The sequence below is a fragment of the Anopheles stephensi genome, chromosome 3, assembly GCF_013141755.1.
Source record: "Anopheles stephensi strain Indian chromosome 3, UCI_ANSTEP_V1.0, whole genome shotgun sequence".
NCBI lineage: Eukaryota > Metazoa > Arthropoda > Insecta > Diptera > Culicidae > Anopheles > Anopheles stephensi.
In genome coordinates this window covers 31,533,507-31,553,655 of record NC_050203.1, presented here as the reverse complement: position 1 = coordinate 31,553,655, position 20,149 = coordinate 31,533,507, and the positions used below count along the sequence as shown (strand labels likewise).

The 20,149-nt window shown below is 41.7% G+C and overlaps 1 protein-coding gene and 4 non-coding genes across 14 annotated transcripts in view; 1 reads left to right on the top strand and 4 right to left on the bottom strand.

Annotated features, from left to right (window-relative positions):
- LOC118509505 (calcium uniporter protein, mitochondrial) overlaps positions 1-20,149 on the bottom strand; it is a 127,338-nt gene that overhangs the window by 98,456 nt on the left and 8,733 nt on the right. The gene's annotated exons all lie outside the window — the stretch shown is intronic.
- Positions 28-99, bottom strand: Trnah-gug. Its single transcript has one exon. It is a non-coding gene; the product is annotated as a tRNA-His (tRNA).
- On the bottom strand, positions 643-714 carry Trnah-gug. The gene has a single exon. It is a non-coding gene; the product is annotated as a tRNA-His (tRNA).
- Trnav-aac lies at positions 1,069-1,141 on the bottom strand. The gene has a single exon. It is a non-coding gene; the product is annotated as a tRNA-Val (tRNA).
- Trnah-gug lies at positions 3,864-3,935 on the top strand. Its single transcript has one exon. It is a non-coding gene; the product is annotated as a tRNA-His (tRNA).

The window sequence follows — 20,149 nt, the reverse complement described above, 5'->3', positions numbered from 1 at the left end:
TAACAGTTTTCAGCTGCTGGCAAACACTGCCGTGACCAGGATTCGAACCTGGGTTACTACGGCCACAACGTAGGGTCCTAACCACTAGACGATCACGGCTTTAGATGCTTATTTTACAGTGACTTTAACAATCTACTACGTTCACCTGATCAGGGCTTCAATGTTGGTTTGTAAGCAATGCTTTCGATAGGTAAGCAATAATTGAATTCCACACAACAAGCACATTAAGACTTTTAACAGGCGATTTAAAGCAAAATAAATCGACTTATTGCGTGTCAGTTATTTTTTAATGACGTATTGTTTTCTTGAATAAAAATAAACGTCAACTATACGGCCAGGTATCACTCAGAGCATACATACATAAATAAAACTGAATTACCTAGCCATTAAAAGATCTTGGCTTGAGATGATCAGAGTAAAGAGGGTTTAACAAATTAGCTTTACAATAAGTGGAGTAATTGGTTTAATTAATTGAAAGTTAGTTATACATTCAAAATGCAAAAAGACGTAATGGACCAAAAAATTTCCTAATTCTAACATTTTGCAGTATTTTTACAAACAGACCCCAAAAGACACAACAAAAAAAAATCATCTTCCGTGACAGTGTTACTTATCCCAACAGTTTTCAGCTGCTGGCAACACTGCCGTGACCAGGATTCGAACCTGGGTTACTACGGCCACAACGTAGGGTCCTAACCACTAGACGATCACGGCTTCAGATGTTGTGTTGGAATGCCAGCGTTCCAGCTTCTTTTTGTGAAGCAAACTGTACAGAAACTGGGTTAAAGATTGATCCATGCGATCACTCCCCTACCCTCAAGCAATCACGGTGAAAGTACAGCGAACGGAGAGCATAAAAGACATCAGATTGGCCGGTGCATTCGCCCCACCCAAAGGCTTGGTTGAAGAAAGCAACGATTGAATTGGAGCGTTGATGCTGTATCGAAGAGCAAAAATTGGGTATTAATTCCTCTTAAAGACTTGTTGAACACATAAAACCGGTAGAACTATTATATAACTCAGTTCTGCTTTCAACAGTTCTGCAAAATTGAAACAAAAATGTATTTTTGTTTCCGCCCGGGATCGAACCGGGGGCCTTCCGCGTGTTAGGCGGATGTGATAACCACTACACCACGGAAACCGTTGAAATCTTTATCTAAAATGGAGTAAAAAAGATATATGAAAAATTAAAAAAAACCTACTTAAAACCTTTTAAATGTTTCGTATTTCTTGTGTAGAGCAACATTTCTGCAGAGGTTGCAAACAAACAAAACAGCAAAACAAGTTGTTGTTGTTACTATCGCAAACAACCAACTACCGCTAACGATTTAGGCATAAAACCACGCCATCGACTTATTCGGCCTCAGTCATAAAAATGATTAACAACCCAATGTGACATAATCACGGTCCTTCTGCTGATGCTCCTTACCCATCTTCTTGCATCAAAAGCTTCCTCCGCAAGATGTACGGATGACGTGTATCAGGATGCCCTGCTCCATGACGTACATCCACAAAAACACGATAAAAAGCCGCCAAAAATCACTCAACTGGGTGAAACCACACCGACAGAATATAAATGACAGTGGGGCCGACGCTTAAGCTTGCAAGATCCGACTGCCACGAGCGGAACTTTCCTGTACCGGTTTGGTCAACAGAACCATAAAATAACAGTTTCTGTGCGTTACGCTATTAAACTCAAACATTTATCTTCGTAATCCATCGAGTTGTGAAGAAATGCTGTTCGCTGCGTTCTATCCTAGTGTCCCTGTGTCTGTCCCGGCCACGTCAGGTTGGCCACTCGCTGTCAACATCCATCACCCGATCGATCCGTGTACAATCGCCCGGTGGGAACGCAACACACCGACCGTGCGAGTCTCTCAGCCAGAAAGAATGGGATTTGTTTTGCTTAATTCGATTCGAGCACAGTTGCGATTGAAGAAGCATTGTCAATGTGCAGGAAGCGATTGCAGAAAGGATCGCTTTGCTGATTGTTTTTCAACACCCCGATAAATATCTAATCCGACACTGGTCGGTCGGATCGGAATCGATTCCATCGAGCAAATAATATGGTACGTCAAGTGGGATTGTGTAGGTCAAGAGAAGACAGCAATAGACGAGAAGATACATTTATGTTGACGATAGTTTACGCTGAAAAGTACAAGTAATGCAAACAAAATTGTAATTTAAAATACATTTAGGAAGTTAGAAACAGAGTGTATGCTCCAAACAAATTAACTAAGGCAAACACGAGCACGTGATGGACAAAACGGAAATCACAGTGTAAACAAGGGCTTTACGATGATTGCATTCCTTCTTGGCTAACTATGGGGGAAAATTCCTTCAAAACCTCCTTAATTTGTTCGGTCTCAAGTAAGCAAAGCAAATATTGACCGCAAAAATTAACTTTTATCAACCACTTTAAAGCGAACCTAACCACACTTTCTTGCGGTATGTTTAGAGAACCCTTAAAGACACCATTAAACAGTTGGAGAAATCATTAGCCCACCACACCCACTGGCCTAGCTAGAACCGATGTGCTATGTTTTGTGAAAAGAAGAAGAAAATGTAATGGAAAATCAAAGCCCAATATCACACCGTGCCACCTTGAGTGGCACAACCCAGTACCGATCGATGGCTGTTCCTTATCGAACGACTCTAAACGCGATACACGTTGTCGCACTCACTGTGCCTCCCCCGGTAGAACAAGTACAATGCACTCGAGCGCGAAAAAACAGAAAACGTTTTCCCAAAATCGGATACTCCCGGTGCCCGGTGTCCCTGGTTCTAGGTGTACCGAAGGAAGAAGTGTGGAAAAGCCCACGAAAGGCGAATCATTCAGCTTATCCGATTGTGATCCGCAACACGTACGAATTATGAAATCCTTCAAGCTCGTTTCACTTAGGCCTTGCTTGCTCATTCACAGTCTTGCACGATCTTCAGAGCCCATATTCTGGGAGCCCTCCTCCCCATCGACAACGAGCTGTGTGTAATCTTGCCGTGCTAAGCGAGAGAGCAGGTATGGCTGTACGTCCATTCTGTAGCCCTGACGCCCGCCAGTATGCAGCACACGTTCCACTGTATTAGACCGATAAACTTTTGCTACATTTAACGCACCCGCTTCTTCATTTGTAAGTGGAAAGAGCATGAAGAGAAGAGAATGTTCTTTGAGAAGTTTTGCTTATCTACCGTATTTACACTTACCGGCATAAAGATTATGCTGGCGAAACAATTGAAAGAAAGTGTGCCTGGAATGGTTTGCTTTAAAGCGGACACAATTTGCACCATCTATAATATTTAATGGTTTGTGTGTACTCCGTTCAAACGTCTCATAATCGTATTCTAAACCAGCTCACTAAACCTCACTAAATCGAGCTTCGAAATGACGCCGCTGCTAATCGACTTCAATATTTCACTTTTATTGCTCACATTTAGCACAACATAACGTACGCATCCGTAAACAAAATATCGCATTTCTATGCAACGCGTCAGGCTGGGTCGGTCCGGTCGGTCCCCGCCGTAATAGAGACGGGTCCATAAGACATGCGTTGCATACGAAAAACATCGCGAATGAACATTCCCCCGAAGGTATAGGACCGGGGTGGTCGCATGAACCGGCCGAAGTGGCGATGAGATAAGGGTTGCATGAAACAGCGCAGCACAAGCGGCGAGTTGAGTAAAATGCGAACAAACAAAACAAAGGAAAGGGAGCGTAGTCGCGCTATTGGTGAGAGTCTGAAACAGTGGTGGAGAGTTTTTTGCGTGACTGATTTCAGCCTCTCAGCTCAGCGCCAATGGACGGGGACAAGTACAATCTCGGCGACCCAGTCGCCCAACAAATCGACAGCACGCACCCACCTTCAATAGCCGTGATCGTCTAGTGGTTAGGACCCTACGTTGTGGCCGTAGTAACCCAGGTTCGAATCCTGGTCACGGCAGTGTTGCTAGCAGCTCTTCAAAACTGTTAGGATAAATAACACTGTCACGGATGAAGAAAATCTTTTTTATGCTTAAGCATTGCAAATGACTGTCTTAAAATTAAAGAATAGTTTGCGTTTTAACACGTCATCAAAAATGGATTCATTATGCCTGTCTACATCTACAGTTGGAAAAATGCTGTAATTTCTGTTTCATTTACGCGGTGGCTAAATATATTCTGCTCCTGTACAAGACACAGATTTCAACCTCAACTTTCATTTATCTTGCAAGACATTTGTTTATAACCGCCTCGCTTTGCTCTCTAACAACAACACGGGAGCATCTATCGTACGCCCGCGATAACATCCCGTACGGTTGGTGCTAAAATAAGAATGGACTAAAAATCAGCCCTAAAAATAGAGCTTCAAGAACTCATAAAATATACGAAATTCAATGCGATTGCATGCCTTTGTTTTTTTTATTTTTTGCTTCGGATTTGGTAGAGAAGGAGAAGCATTGTGAAACAAGCGACCGTTGAGACAAAACAAATGCCAATTTAATGAAATCATTTATAATACGAATTGTTGTGAGAAATGGGTAAACCAGGGTGAGGATATAGTTAGTCAGCAACCAATAATATACTTTAATAAATTATTGTCAGAGCTAATTGGTGATAAATCTAGAATGGAGGTGGTACATATAGTTGAAAAGCAGGTTATATTCATCATTTTTTGAAAATAGCGAGCGTAGTTTGGTTAATACTTCTGTTCTAGCAAAATTTTACCCCTTAACTATAAACTATAAATAAGTAAATCATAATTTAACTGACAATCTCGAGAGGTCTCGTCCTGCAATTTCTGGCTTTCTGTGACTTAATTTTAGCAAGGTAGTCAGCCCTACGTACGGGGAGTAAGTCTGGATGGGATTTGAACCCAGGACCTGCCGTGTGAAGACAATATTTGATTTATTAATCCTAATTATGTCTTCGAACATTTTTTTTCTTTCCGTACCCTTTAGAGTTCGAAAAGTCTTGGCCTATCGTCCTCTCATTTTTGGCTTCTTTGATTTAATTATACCCGTACCTGGATAGTTAGCCGTAGCTCGATAGATAGCCGGGGGACTCTACTGTACAGGGACAATTTGAATACCCCCATTTGATCAACTACGTTTTTGTCAATTAATTATACGTTTCTTTTATTATTAATTTTGTTTGGAAAACATTTTTTTTCCTTTAAAGTATTCCATTTTCCTTTAAGAATAATCATCATAATAACGCCCAATTAGTTATACATCTCAATCACATACGCGTCGGTCCCAACTTCGTCTAATAAATCATCAACTTAGCGTCGCAAGATCTGTTTCCTCTCGATAAGCTCGACCGTTCGGACGAAACACCCACGGTTCGCTAATGTTTCGCAAATACGCAACTTTTCGATGCCACCACAAGCTGCTGCCGGGAACGGTAGCAACCACCGCTGTCTGCAAAGTTCCGGCAGTCTTATGCCAAACTCCCAAAATGATGTACGCACCCGTAGTACGAACCAGCGGAATGCCTTCGAGACCGGCCACGACACGGTGAATCATAAAACATTGTTCGCTTTATGTTCGCCCGAAAGGCGCGATGATCAAAGCAGAGCTGTGCCTGCTGTGTGCTTGAGCCTCGCGGGTGCACGAAATATAATTTCTTTGCATCCGGCGGCGACCCCCAAAAGCTTTTATTGAAGGGTGATGTATGGCGGTGGCTTTTTTTGCTGTTTGGTCTCTCGGAGCATCATTGCCTCTTCGACACACAGTGACAGATTCATTACAGTGGAATAGTATTATGACGATGGGTTGGAAGAAAAGTTACTGCCGGAATGCATCCAGCGCACTAAGAAAGGATGTCTGCATTGTTTTAATTAATCTTCAGACAATCAAACATTAAGAATAAAATCTTAAACGTCAACCGTAAATCGTCACAAACTCATCCCGTGGCTTGTGATTCGCACCCAAGAAAGCAAAATTACGGTCGATAAAACGATCTAATGTCCAATATCGTATCACCCACGGCATATGTGTCGAGCGAGGCATGTCCATGATACCCGAAAAGATTCTCCCGATTGCACGCCATTAGAGAGTGACTTCTTGGTAAAAGTCCCCCACGGTATGGCGAAAGAACGTGTGCACGAAAGCGAAACATAAAACAAATTACGGTCACTAATCCGGTCGTAATCATGATTAAAACTAGTCACGCTTTCTCCCACACTCCCACTCGGAAGCACACACGGGTGCGGCCTGGCGGTAGCCATCGTAAAGGAATGTCAGGGGAAAGGGACCTCCTCTCGGCATGTGTGAATAACTCCGAAAGGATGCTATTTAAACCAGCACGTTCCTGTGCGTAGTTCGCAAGTGAGGTTAGCGCAGACACACATATTTGGTTGATTTTGTCGAATTTCGGTTAAAAGAGAAATAAAAACCAAATTCAAAGAAGATGAAAGCAGCTCAGCTAGCTGCATGGAGTGAAGCAGCCATGAGCTGATGGTGACACAATCTTTGATCTTTGTTTGTGTATATGGAGCTTGGATGACGGTAGCGAGGATATATGCTCCATGGCGTATTATGCATATAAAGAAGGCTTTTGCGGCAGAAATTAAAGGATTACTTTTCATTTTAAAGCCTTATTTAGCTAAATGGAAGCACGAAGATTGCTCCTAACGCAATCAAATAAATTTCAAACAATTTTAATTTAATTTAACACAAAGAATCCATATCCATATCCGTATTGATTTTTGCTTGTCCCTGAGCACTTTCAATAGCGGTTCAGGAAATATCGCAATCTTAAAAATAACACGCATGAATGCATGTTCGCATACAGTAATGATAGCGTGCCGTGGACAGTACACTTCCTGCAATACGCCCTCGGCCACTACAAAGGTAAATATGTTAGCTCTTCACTTGCCTGGAGTGATGGTACTCGGAATCAACAACATAAACATAATGCATTCCCATCGTGTACTACCTACCATACCGATTCTGAACCAATGTAATATCGATCGTGTTGAGATAAATGCTTATCAATCTGTGTGTGTGTGTGTGTGTGTGTGTGTGTGTGTTTTTTTTTCTCTCTCCACGTAGACAGTTATTCATCAATCTCGTATCATAAATATTGCTTTTGATTAGATATAAACACTTTATGCAGCGATGGATTGGTGAGAGGGTGTGCCCAGCAAGTAATCAATCAATACAGCGCGTGGGTTCCGGAGCTTCTATCGATAACGCTCGTAACGGCGGCGGCAGAAGGGCAGAGTATTGTAAACGGTGTTGGAGCTTAGAACCGTGCAAAACCTAATACTTTTTTATTTCTTCTTGTCACAACAAAAGCTCAAAGGTTCAACATGCATTCTTGGGTTGATTTTTGAAGGGAAGAAAAAAATGAAGATTTATTATGTGAACAGCAAGCACTAAAAGCAACACCGTAAACATACATCCAATATTGATTTCTGGTGGCTGGAATTTTTTGAAAGACCAACACAACCAAGTACTAAATTCTTTGGCCTTTTTGTCGTGGATCAAACGAACGCATTGTTTGAGCCTTAAAATTTTTCCAAAGTTCACCACAAGTATGCATTACTATGCTCGACAAGCGCTGTACATTATCGTTTGAAGCTAGGAGAGAAGCAAACAGGGAACCCTTTACCACGCAACACGACCCAACATAACACACAACATTACACAAAACATTACCACTTCCGCTGTTGTTCCGCAAGGACGACGAATATGCTAGCTGTGGATGACGATGGTTTGAAGCGAATAAAAAGCCAGCATCATAAACTGGCGAGAATAAATATCCATCCCACGTACAAGCAAAAGTTTTCGGCCGGAGCTACCGAGGTGGCGTGAGTTGTGTTGTATTGTGTTTGCTTACATGATGTTTCAAAGTCAGTACTGAATTGGACGAAGAACCCAACAATAATTTTTATTCGAAAAGCCTGTTAAGGAGCACAAGAAACCAGTCTTATCAAGGTTCAATGCGCTACAAAATTTCAGCTGGAATATGTATTAAGTTCCCACTATTATACTATTCTTCATGGCCAAGAAAATATTCTGCTTTGATGCAACCGGCTGATTTAAAGTTGACTGTCGTGTTAAAATATACACACCCGGATCAGCGTGAAATTGAATCGAACAATCTTACCTCCCGAAACACGGTTGGATGGTTTTTTTATTTCGCTTTCCACTACGTGATTTATGCGAATTTCGCAAAGGAAAAGGATAAAAATCAATCTACTTCCAGCAAAGCTTTGAACATGAAGAGCTTACAGAGGTAATATATCCTTTTTTACTGGTGGTTTGACATGGTATAAATCGGTTATCTCTCTCTCTCTCTCTCTCTCGGTCGCTTTCTCCTTCTCTCCCTCTCTGAATGTCATGTCGAAAAGAGTAAGCTCATGTACCTTTCGGAATGGCTTCCATGCTTTGTTATCGGATTAGGTAAGGTAATAAGCGGAACGAAAAACTCAAACGGTAGAAAAAAATATTTCTTATGCCCTGTTCAGACCGGTTTTGAGAACTGAAAAGTGTTCCCAACTTCTAATCGATCAAAGTTTGTATAAAGCTCTTTTTTGAGGCAGAATAAGGGATTTCGGAAATATAGATTTTTGTTACATAAACATTATCAATCAAAATCAGCGGTAGACGATCGTAGAGCAAATATATAAGAAAAATGAAAGGAAAATGGAGAGATAACTGGATAGATGGACTGGTAATCTAGCCAATTTCCTCACTTAAACAGAACGCCAGAAAAAAACACAAAAACCATGGAGTTGGAAACTATCAGAGAGGATTTCTAACCAGGACTTTACCATGCGATTGCCTTTACCATTTTAGGTCTTGGAGCAGATAGCATAGGGCCAAGTCACTTCTACAATCTCTTTATTTACTTTAAAGCCATATCTGACAACAAACACTTCGGTAAAGCTACACGAATCAATGAGCTTTTTTAGAATCCCATCCAACTTCAAAGCTCATCAACTTTGAAGGAATGATCGAGATCATAACATCAGGCCATATCCGGTGAAGGTGGATGGAAGACTCTTAGGTCTTTGCTACTTCCAAAGACCTAAGCCAGGAATGTGGGCTTGCCTGTTTTCTCTTCAAACTGTTGTAGAGAAGGTCATCTGAGACTCGGAGATGAGAACTTCAGATTCAAAATTCTATAGGTCAATCCAGACTTTGACATACACTGATGACATAGGCATCGTTGGTCCTTCTATGTAGCAAACACTCGACCAAAGTATCGAACAGTCGGCACAATACCTAGGGTTGGATAATAACAAAACTTAATCCAAATAATGATGGATTAAGCACCTTTTAAATCGTCCAAATATCATCTGGGGCAAAAAGTAAAAACTGGCAAAAGCCTCTTAGACAAGATTACGAGGACAAAGCTCCGAAGGATTTTTGGAATGGTTGGGTGTGTGAAGAATATCTGATCTCAGCTTCGTGCAGCTAATCAGGCTCGCCAGGTTGTGGAGGACTAGTCATATCATGAGAATGGCATTAGGCGACCCAACCCGAAAAGTTTGTTGAAATCACACTTCTGGATAGAGGAGGCATGGTGGACCTACTCCAAGAGGTAGATTCTAAGAGATAGAGATTTCTAGCCTGCGCCTGAATAGCCCGGATATTCAATTGGCAAACAACGGCACTGGTAAAGTATGTAAGAAAGTAAAAAACCAGGCATACTGCATTTTCTGACAATAATGAAAACCCAACACTTATAACTTCTAACATATTTCTCATCCCTGATCGCTAAAGAGTTACTGAAAACATTTAATATTTAAAACCTTTCCCATCACGCAATCTAACATCCGCACGTGCTGTAAAATTCCCCCTAGGATATTTATTATTTTCCTTACATGAACCTAGCGACTCGGGTTTTCCCCCTGCGCTACGAAATTCGAGCACGGTGCCGTGCCGCAAAAGTAAACATCCATCTTCAGCAAGCACACCTAAGCCTCCATCAATGGGCGGGTATTACAACCCGGTAAACACCCAACATTGGAACTGATTTGTACTGATGGCCTCAAAACAAACCCCTAGGCCAAATTGCCGGCGCCAGCCCATTAGCAAACAGAAACGGGGAAGCCACACATTAGGGCGCCGCAATCTATCGACCACTTATAAACTGACACCAGCGATTTCACCACCGTCAAAAGGTCGCGCTAGGATGCTGAAACAGAGCGGACAGACAAACAGAACATCCTTCGTAGCATAATGGCCGAGCCGGGGAGGGTATCCATCGTTATTCAGGGGGATTTTTGCTTGGAATGAAGTTTTCCGCCCCTTTTTCGTAAGCGAGCGTAGCACCCTCCTAGCAGTATCAGTGCGTGTTGAAAGCTGTGAAAAGCCGAACAAGAACGTACCGCTTCCTTGCCGGTACGTTGAAGAAAAGCTTCAACGTCTACGCCCCGTTACACGCCCGGTTTTGGAGGAGGGCGCCAGTTGGGGAAAAGGGTGGCCAACACGATACCACACGCACATGTTCTTTGTGAAAATAGCAATTTTAGCAACAACAAAAAAAACCTAAAGTAAATTTACCTGGTAACCGTCGATCGTTGTGCGTTGCAGGCAATGAATAAATTTAAATATTTGAATATTTCAATCGCTTTAGCTAGGGGGGAGAAATGAAGGGGGTAAAGTTGCACACCCACACACGCACGTAAGCCCTCTTCTTGTTCATGCCTTTGTTCAAATCAAATAAATCCAATCGGCAGTTGGTGCAAGAAAAGTTTTTCCAAGGAGCGTTGTTCGGTCCTGCTCTTTTAGGCGTGTTGGGCTAAGATTTAATCACCGAACCGTGGCCATCGTGTTCGCACGCACCGAAAGGGTGTTGTGTAGAACTTTGCATCAATTACGCGCTTCTGCCTAATTGGACAGGAATTGAAATTTACTACGTGTAACGACGTGGAGGCCACGTGGCGTGGGTCGAAGAGGAATGGCAATCGCTGAAAAGTAACAGCAAGACGGCGAAAAGAGTTACCGTTGCGTAACTTTGTTGCTACAAAAAGCTCTTAATTTATGAAAATAAATATTGCTACTGGCTACAAAAGACCGGTACGGCATCGTAACGAATTGAAGGTTAATTTTCATGGAGACGCCTGGTACTTTGTAGATTATTTGATACGTTGTAGCTTGATGATCGAGCTGAGGGGGCCAATCAAGTCAGGCAAGTCAGAAGTGGCATTCGTAGTTCCAACGAAGAAGAAGAATAAGCATGGTGATCTATATAGAAAGAGTCTTGGCTTAAAATAATATCCCACCGTACTTAAATACAGCGTTCAATGTCACCCAAGCTCGATTGTGCTGCTGCTCCACAAAGCTTATGATTATTCATCCCTTCATCAATACAACGACGGCAGCTTTCGTTTCGATTAACTTTATTCAAATTATTCACACCCAAGAAAAATGCTTTAAAAGCCAAAAGCGACCACTGCAGAAGAGCCCTAGTAGAATCGAAAGTCAGCTCACTGAAATAATGTGCTGGGGAAAAATTCTTTTCGAAACAATCAGCTTTCTCTGGTGCGAAAAAAAAATACGATAAAGATGGAAAAACCTTCCACGTTCTGACAACCTTCTTCATTCGTTCGTTCTTCGATTACCAAATGAGATGGAAATTATTTCTCGTAAATTGCACGATTTTTCCCAGCATATCATTGTGAGCAACTCAGGCAACAACGAAAAGGGAGCATCGAACCTCAGAGCGGAAAAAATCTCCCTTTAACGATGGTGGAAGGTTGGAAAGATGATTTGCTAAAATATTGAAGCCGAATTAGCGAAGAAAATCAGCTAACGAGACTCACTGGCAGGATGCCGGTCATGTCAAGTGTAAGCTAGTCGTCCTTGTGGCTAGACAGTTTTAGCACCTGAGTTGTTGTTTTGCTCCGTTTTTTTATTCATTTTCATATATTTGATTTCGCTTCTCTACCGTCTTATTTTTATGACAGGCAATGTGCCTCATAAAAGTTTTTCCAGCCGGCGATCCTTCTTCGAAAACAGCTAAGGTAAGACGCTCACACATACTTCTTAGAAACATCTACGCGCTCTCCTTCTCTCTCAGACTCGAATGTGCTCTGCCGTTTCGTGTGTTTGAGGTCACGAAAGCAAGAAAAACAACACATTTTATGTACGCTTTTCTATTGTACTGATTTTGTCTTATAATACGTTTAGGGCTTGGCGTTTGGTGGGTTTGTTTCTTTTAAGGCTCTCTCCAGCATTCTACAGCTCCTTCGGTTTTCGGTATCTGATCTCACGCGTAGGCCGGCCGGCATGATTACGACAGCACCGAAGAACGTTGGCAATCGTCATAAAACGGGCTAGTATCATCGTTCGCTTTTATGGATTTTAGCGACGTGAACGAGCACGCAAATGTTTGATCGAGTTCTCGTGAAAGGTAGCCAGGTCCCCTTCGTTACGCGCACAGACAGCGAGCGAAATTGCTTTCATTTTCTTTAAGATAAAAATCTATCACCATAAATCTGGCCCGGGGTGGAAGCTGGCCGATGGGGTTGTGCTGGGAGCGGGAGGGAGGATATACCGTAAAGAGGGTATTAAGAATACGCCAACATAATCTTCTGCCGGGGCGACCAAAACAGGGCGACGTCGTTGAAGTATAACTAAAAAGTGTTTAATTTTTAATCATAATCATCGAGTTGTTCAATCCACCATAAAACCATGACAGAAGGGACAGAGAATCACTTAGACCGGCAGGCCGGCCAAAACCACGCCACGTTTTGTAGTGAAGCAGTGGAGTTTTGCAGCGTGTGGAAATCTCCAAACCTGAGTAGAGTGCCTAAAACCGGCCTCTGCCAAGCAATAAAACGATCCTCGCTAGACTTTATGTCTGCACTGTCAAGGACTTTCGGCAAACAAACTCAAGGACGCACGAAGCGCTAGCAGTGGCTGCTGGTGAGAAGAAGCTTTAAGAAGCACCCAGCTGTGGCAACGCTGGCAAAAGAGCATGAGAGAGAGAGAACGCCAGTCCCCGATTTCGAATTATCTTTGCTTCTGTCGCTTTTATGGTAATGAAATCCCCGCTGGAGAATGCTGAGCTTGAACTGCCCAAACAAACGAGCAAACGGACAGCATCGAATAAAAGACTTCATTCGGTGCCAGAAACGTGTCACCAACGATGGAACTACCGGCGGCCGCCTCCTAACAACCTAGCGCAACCGATCGGTTAGAAACCGTAATCTTCAACCTAATGCCCACTAAACCACGCCACACCGAGAGAGTGTAGATATAAAACGAACGGCCAACGACGAGTAGATGGGCGCATCTTTGAAGCACCGATATGGTCCTCGGACGCGTTACGTCGATGGAAGATTTCGTTCATCTAACTTTTCTAACATCACAAGGACCGGGCCGGGAATTTTTCGGGGCTCAAATTGTTCGGAGAGTTGTGCTCGGGCGAGACCAAAACGGGACGAAGAAAAGAATGTTTGGCTTCTACAAATTTTCCGTCCTCCCTTTGGCAGGAAAACTATCTAGAGAGAGAGAAACACATTACCGGATTTGATGAAGAAAAAAAAAGAAGCACACAAACATCAACCATTAGGTTCAAAGTGAAGCGGAGATTGGAGAACATCCAACGACCATTCCAACATACCGAGTCTAATTTTTGTGAGAGTGTGTGTCGGCCATAGGTCACACAACCAATGTCAAAAAGAATGCAACGTGAACTAAACACAACACATAACGATGACAAAAACTGAAAAGCTCTCGATAGAATGCTTACCCCATGCTCTTGACAGGGGCTCTTATCGTTCGCAGTTTTTCTAGGAAAGATTCGCTTCCAAGAAGTAACGAAACAATGTGGTACGGGTTACAGGTTAAGTTTGGTAATAGAAAAGTGCCCCGAAAGCGCATAAAATGAAAACTTTTCGTTTACGGTCAAAAAGGTTTGGAAATTCTTCATCGATCGACGGATGGATGAAGACATACTGGCTTACCAATACCGTAAAACTATAGACAACGGATAGTAGGTGTCAATTACGGACAACAGATTGTATAGCGAACGTTGAGTTTTATAGATTTAAATTCGAAATATTCTTCTTGGTCTAACAACCTTCAAGGTCGTGATGGCAATAAAATGGCTTAATATACTTATTTATACCAAGTTGATGCCTTACTACATGGGGTATTTTTATATTCTATAAAACAAATGTTACAGGGTTTCTCAGACCAGTTCAACATTGTAACACTATATGTCAACAGCATAAAAGTCTAATCCGACATCGTATATCCAATTCGGCTAAAGTCTTAATAGATGCAACCCCCTCTCCTCACTCACGGCACTCACTTTTCGCTACTGAATTACCTTATATTTAGGTAAAAGTTAAGCAAAAGTGTTGAATTTTTTTGTAAAAATAATTTATGATAATTATAAATAATGAATCAACAAATAATTATAATAAAAAGTCTGAAAAAAGATACACTTTTGCGTAACTCTCTTGTAAAAATGAGTGCCCGTGAGTGAGGGTGTATCTATTCTGACTTCAACCTCTATTCTTGACTCTATTCAACCCTTACCAACATGGGAAAACAAACATTCAACTCCAAAAACTGGACTGGACTGGAAAATCTAGTTGACGGAGATGTCAAGCAGCATGTTTATACTACGTGGTTCGATGTTATACTGTTTAATATTTACTTTTTTAGCCGTTAACTCGATGATTTGATATTTGGTTTCATTTTAAAACTTCAATTAACTTTTAAAGATAAGTCTATTAGATTTTTATTGTTTATGATGAAATATTTTAAAGCTTTTTCTATTTCATAAAGCATTGCTCTGCTTCTCCTTTGACAACTCAACATCGAAAGGTCTCGATCTGCCATTTTTTGCGACTTATATTTTTTCCCGCACCTGGATAGTTACAGTCCTGCATACAGGGAGGCGGTCTGGATAGGATTGGAGCCCAGTCTTGCCGTGTGAAGACCGGCGCCGCAATCGCCTCGGCAACCGGACCATCCTAATTAACAAGAATCTATTGAAATGATGCGGAAATTATAGGGCGAAATTTAGTACTATAAACATCACAAACACATTTTGTCAAAAATCGTTCCGTCAACTAGAAATTTTTCATTGTCTAGTTGAAATTTTACGGGTTTAATGTTTGTTTTCCCCTAGTGAGAAGGTTGAATTGCATACTCGACGTTGGATTAGCGATTTACGCTGTAGACATATATATAATAGTATTACAATATTGAAATAGGCTGAGAAACCCTGAAATATCAGATGGTAGTTGTGGAGTAACTCTCGCTATTTGGGCGAAAACAGCTCAAAAGAAAAAAAATCAAGAAACTGCACATATTTTAGTGAAAAAAGAAGGTTTATGACTATACTCCTAGGCTAATGTAACCATTGCAATATAATGGTAAACGAGGAGTTAAACATTCGGTGGGATCGGATAGAAGTGATGAGCGGCTTATTATCGTCAACTTTATTTCTTTTTTTCAATTTTTTATAATACTTTTAAAATAACCCCCTAATTGAGTCTTGCAAATGCTATGAGCCCTATAGAATTTGTTACCTTACTTTACAATATATTGCAAAATATGAGCACGACTATCCCATGTCGCTGTCAAATAAAAATGAAAACTAATCAAGAAATAAAAAGTAAGCCATGGGTGCAACGAAGAGATTTTGCTCTTAAACATTGTAACACTACAGCACATCAGCAGACGATACTGACAGCCCAATTATGAGTCTAGTTTATGATCCATGCTAGGTGTGTGTGTGTGTGTGTGGCTGTGTGATGATTGCACGTCCATTTTGCCAAGGCACCGTCGTCCTCCGGACGAACAACAAACCAAACCGACCCAACCCATAAGCATGGCCTTTCCACCCCACAAAACTGCAATCCTTGCAAAAGATACGCTCTGCTAGACGAGCAGACAGGTCAGGATGTGGGATAAATAACAACGAGTCGCTCGAATGGCAACAGGAGCATGACAGAGTAACGAGTCTACGAGCTGCCGTCTCTAGCGAGCGTTTGTCACAAGCGTTTGCTGCTATCAACGTTTGTCTAACACAAGACTAACACACATTCCTAACGAACAATCAAAGATGATGCACCGATGAATCACAAGTGCAGTTTTGTTTTTGCAAAACCCTGATGAACTGATGTGTGTTTGGTTTGCATAGCTGTTTTCTATTTTTGCTCACCCAGACACCGACATCATCCTGCATAAGATGACAACAATAAATTCAATAGGTGCAGGGTAGTTGTTGCTTATTGCTGTTGGCTTCCACCCGAACCGTAGCAGTTCAACATGTTTGCAGAATCAACAACAAACAAAAAAGAAACCACAACAAAAATACACACTAGTGGTAAAATAAATAAAACTACACTAATCCAATCATGTTTCGTTCTTCAATAAATCAGTTTTACCTCCAGGAGCATCGATGCACGCGATTGAAGCACTTCTGGTCGCGAGAGACGCGAGAAAAAAAAACTGCGCACCGATCATATTTTGGCTTCGATTGCACATTCTGATTGGCCGGAATTAAATTACCCTTTTGTGCCTCGTTGCCTCCTTCCATGAACCTGTGATACAATGGATTCAGTAGCATGGGGCAAAAAAAAACGATGCCCTCCATTTTTGAAAAGCAAATGTTTCTTCGCTAAAATGCTCGACCTCGGCTTTCAGTTGCATATTGAACATCGGACCGGAGCATAGCCAGGTACCGACCGGGCCAATTGAAATTGCAGAATGAATCAACACACACAACAACACACAATACGCGACCGGATGAAAATAAACTGCTCATTAATATTCAATCAATTTGATGCCGCCTTTAGTCTATTAATTCGCTCAGCGCTAATTATGCTGCCAATAATACCAGCAGAGTGTGCTTCAAACAGGGGTTACGGATGAAAAATAGTTTGCCGGGTGACAACTCGATAAATGATCGATTTGAATTGATCTCTGGAAAAACAGGGATGTCCAGGATTAATCAACGACAAATGGGATAAAAATTAAGTAAGCCACTTTTTTGCGATTTTCCTTTATCCCAGCTAACAAACAGCTTGACAGGGATAAACTAAAATAAAATTAAATAAATGGTTTATGAGATGAGATTAGCCCAGGTTTGTATGGAGATCTATATTTATGAATATATAATTTTAAGTTCATTCACTTATCCCTACTAATAACTACATTTAATCGAACTAAATTTTATATTAAAAACCCTTGTTTAACAATATTTTTGATTTAACGGTTTGTGTCGCACGAGAGCTAACGGCGTAAGAGGTCAGGCCGGTTTGTTGCATCGAACTCAAATACCGCGCCGATGCCAATTCTTTTGTCAATAGTTTTACAGCAAAAATATGAACTATGCTATGGCAAATTTTATTCAACAATCATATATTTTTCATTATTTTACTCCTTCTTTTTAGCCGTATGACCTCTTTATTCATGCCTGCCATTTTTGACTTACTAGACTTATTTTGGGTCGGTTCGATAGTCGAGGCGATAACGGTGCCGGCTTTCTCACGGCAGGACCGGAGTTAAAATCCCATCCAGATCGCCTCCCTCCTGTACGCAGGGCTGACTACTTTGCTACGGGTAAAATCAAGTCACAGAAAGCTAGAAATTGGCAGGTCGAGACCCCTCGAGGTTTTAGTGCCAAGGAAGAAAAAGAAGAAGATTTATTGAAACCGCATAGTAGGATAGTGAGTCCTCACTATGGGGGAACGGTCCAGATGGGATTTGAACCCCGCTTCTGCTGTGTGAAGACTGGTGCCATTGTCGCCGCGGCCACCCCCAGTATCAAAAGCAGCAGTTTGAAAATCATATAAAATTGATGCTATACTCACTGATACTGTCACAAAAGCATAATTCTATTTTTTCGCATCCGTTCATTTCAGGATATTTACTGCCATCAACATTAGGCTAAACAAATAAATTCAACGAAAAACGAAAATAGAACATCACCCCTTCAAATATTGTGCACATAAAAACAAAATCGTTCCACTCCGCATGCATATTTATGAGGGCGATCGTTGTACTTCCTTTCCTGCCTCTCAAACATGTGACTGACTTACGATGAAGAAAACAAACACAACACCACAAAACAATCAGCCTCCAAATGGTGCCAAAATGTGTTAGGAAAAATCGGCAAAAAAATATTTAGAACGAAAAATGTCAAAACCACCCAAGAATTCAAACAAATAATAGATCTTCTAGAAGTTGAAGCTCTTTTTCTTCTGTCACTCCAGTCGAAATTATGCTAGACACAGCAACGAACAGCAACGGCACATTTACATTCCATCGGTTCCAATATATCTAGTACGAAAAAGCGCGTTTCCAATAAAGAAAGGCTCACCTCCAAGGTTTTGCTACTCTCTGACATCAGTGTATCACAAGGAAGCCTAGCAAGCAACCAAAGCAAAGCAACAATTTACCCGGAACTCCATACAAAGAAGCTTTTCCCATATTTTCTATTCACGGTGCTACCTTATGCTTACGTGTACCACCTGGCACACCTGGTGTAGTACATACACAATCGGCAATACGGCGAAAGGGAAATTGATTTTCCATTCATATATGACAGGGAACACATTGTTGTAATCAACTTTTTCGTTCTTAATGTGTCTGGCGCTCGCTCGTGTTCCTGTTTTGCACCCGACACATTCAAACCCGCATAATGATTCGTATTGATTCGTATTGTCCCCCCTCACACGAGTCCCATTTTTCTCATTAACATCCAATCAAACGACGGTATTTCGGTATTTGTCACCGAACGGATGATGACCGGAAGAATTGGGGGAACAAAAAGCCTTACAGTGTCTCATGGTTTATCGCATGAAACGAAATTGGAGCGAGGGTTGATTCGTCCGCAATCGACTCGGTATTTCTTTTTTTTTTTTTGGGTTGGAAGGTCCAGCTCAACATGCCCATCTTCATACGTACACGGCACACCAAAATGGACCAATTTTCCATTTTACCAATCGACACTAATTCACCTCAAGGTTGACCTCTATAACAGGCTCTAAAAGGCACTGGGGGTAAGGTACAGGTGCTAAGGACATCGACGCTGTTCGATGCTGGTATGTTGAATTTACGACAAAGCACGTTACCATTTTCCCAACATCCGTCATTCTTCGTTGTCCAACTCACCTGATCCACAACACCGAACACCTCCCCGAAATTTGGGACATTTCGATGAATCAATCGATGCCACTCAGAGAAGTGCTCGTTTCGACGGAAAAGGCAAAAACACATTTCGTAACCAGCGTGCTTCGTGTTTCGTATGAATAATTTATGATTTATTGACCAACGGATGGAGCTACTCTCTTCCGATCGCAAGCTGCTGGGCTAGCTCACACTCCACGCGGAGGGTAAGTTTCGGTTAAATTCTCCAACCGACCAACCGGGCTGCTGCCTACCACGATTATCCAATACCCAACCCATTGCTTTGGATAGGATGAGCCCTCTCGATGGACTATTTCGCTGAACCCCGAGCTTCTTTCCCACCCATAGATTCTAGGTCAACAACGGATGCGAGCTGCTGTAAAGGGATGAACTTCGCAGAACCAGCTGCAAAAATGTGATCTCGTTCTGCATCGGAATGAGCGATTTAGTACCGGAAAATCTCTCCTGGCGTTTCCTTTTTATTTAACTTATTTCACAAAGCTTTTAGCAATAGTTTTATTTCGTTTGTTTTTTTTATTTCCCTCTGGCTTCTTTATAGACTTCTGACAGGAGAGAAAGAGAAGGATGTGTAGTTGAGCCCATTTTTTTTCTCCCAATGTTCCAAAAGCATACCACGAAAAACAAACATCCCACAAATTGGTAACGTTCCAACATGAGGAAATTGGTGTTTTTATTTAACTTTTTAATGGTGTCTTTACTCGACCAGAATAACTTTAGGGCTGGAAAATCGTATCACTCTAGGACCAAAAACTAGGGCGATAAAAACCAAGCCCAAGCCAACTACTTCTGTGCGTAATAAAAGCATAATTCGTATCGGAAAAATCGGTACAACAAAAAACCAAGCCAAATCCATACGACATTTCGACGGTGGCGCCCATCGGATGTGACGGGGAAAATGTGAAAACCCCGTTCGACAGGTGCACCAACCCGTAAACAATATTCCAAGGCCAGCAGACGGTTGACGCCATTTAGAAACGGAATCGGTGGTTTTGTTCGGTCGATTGTCGCCAAACGATAAAGCATAAAGTTCTTTCTA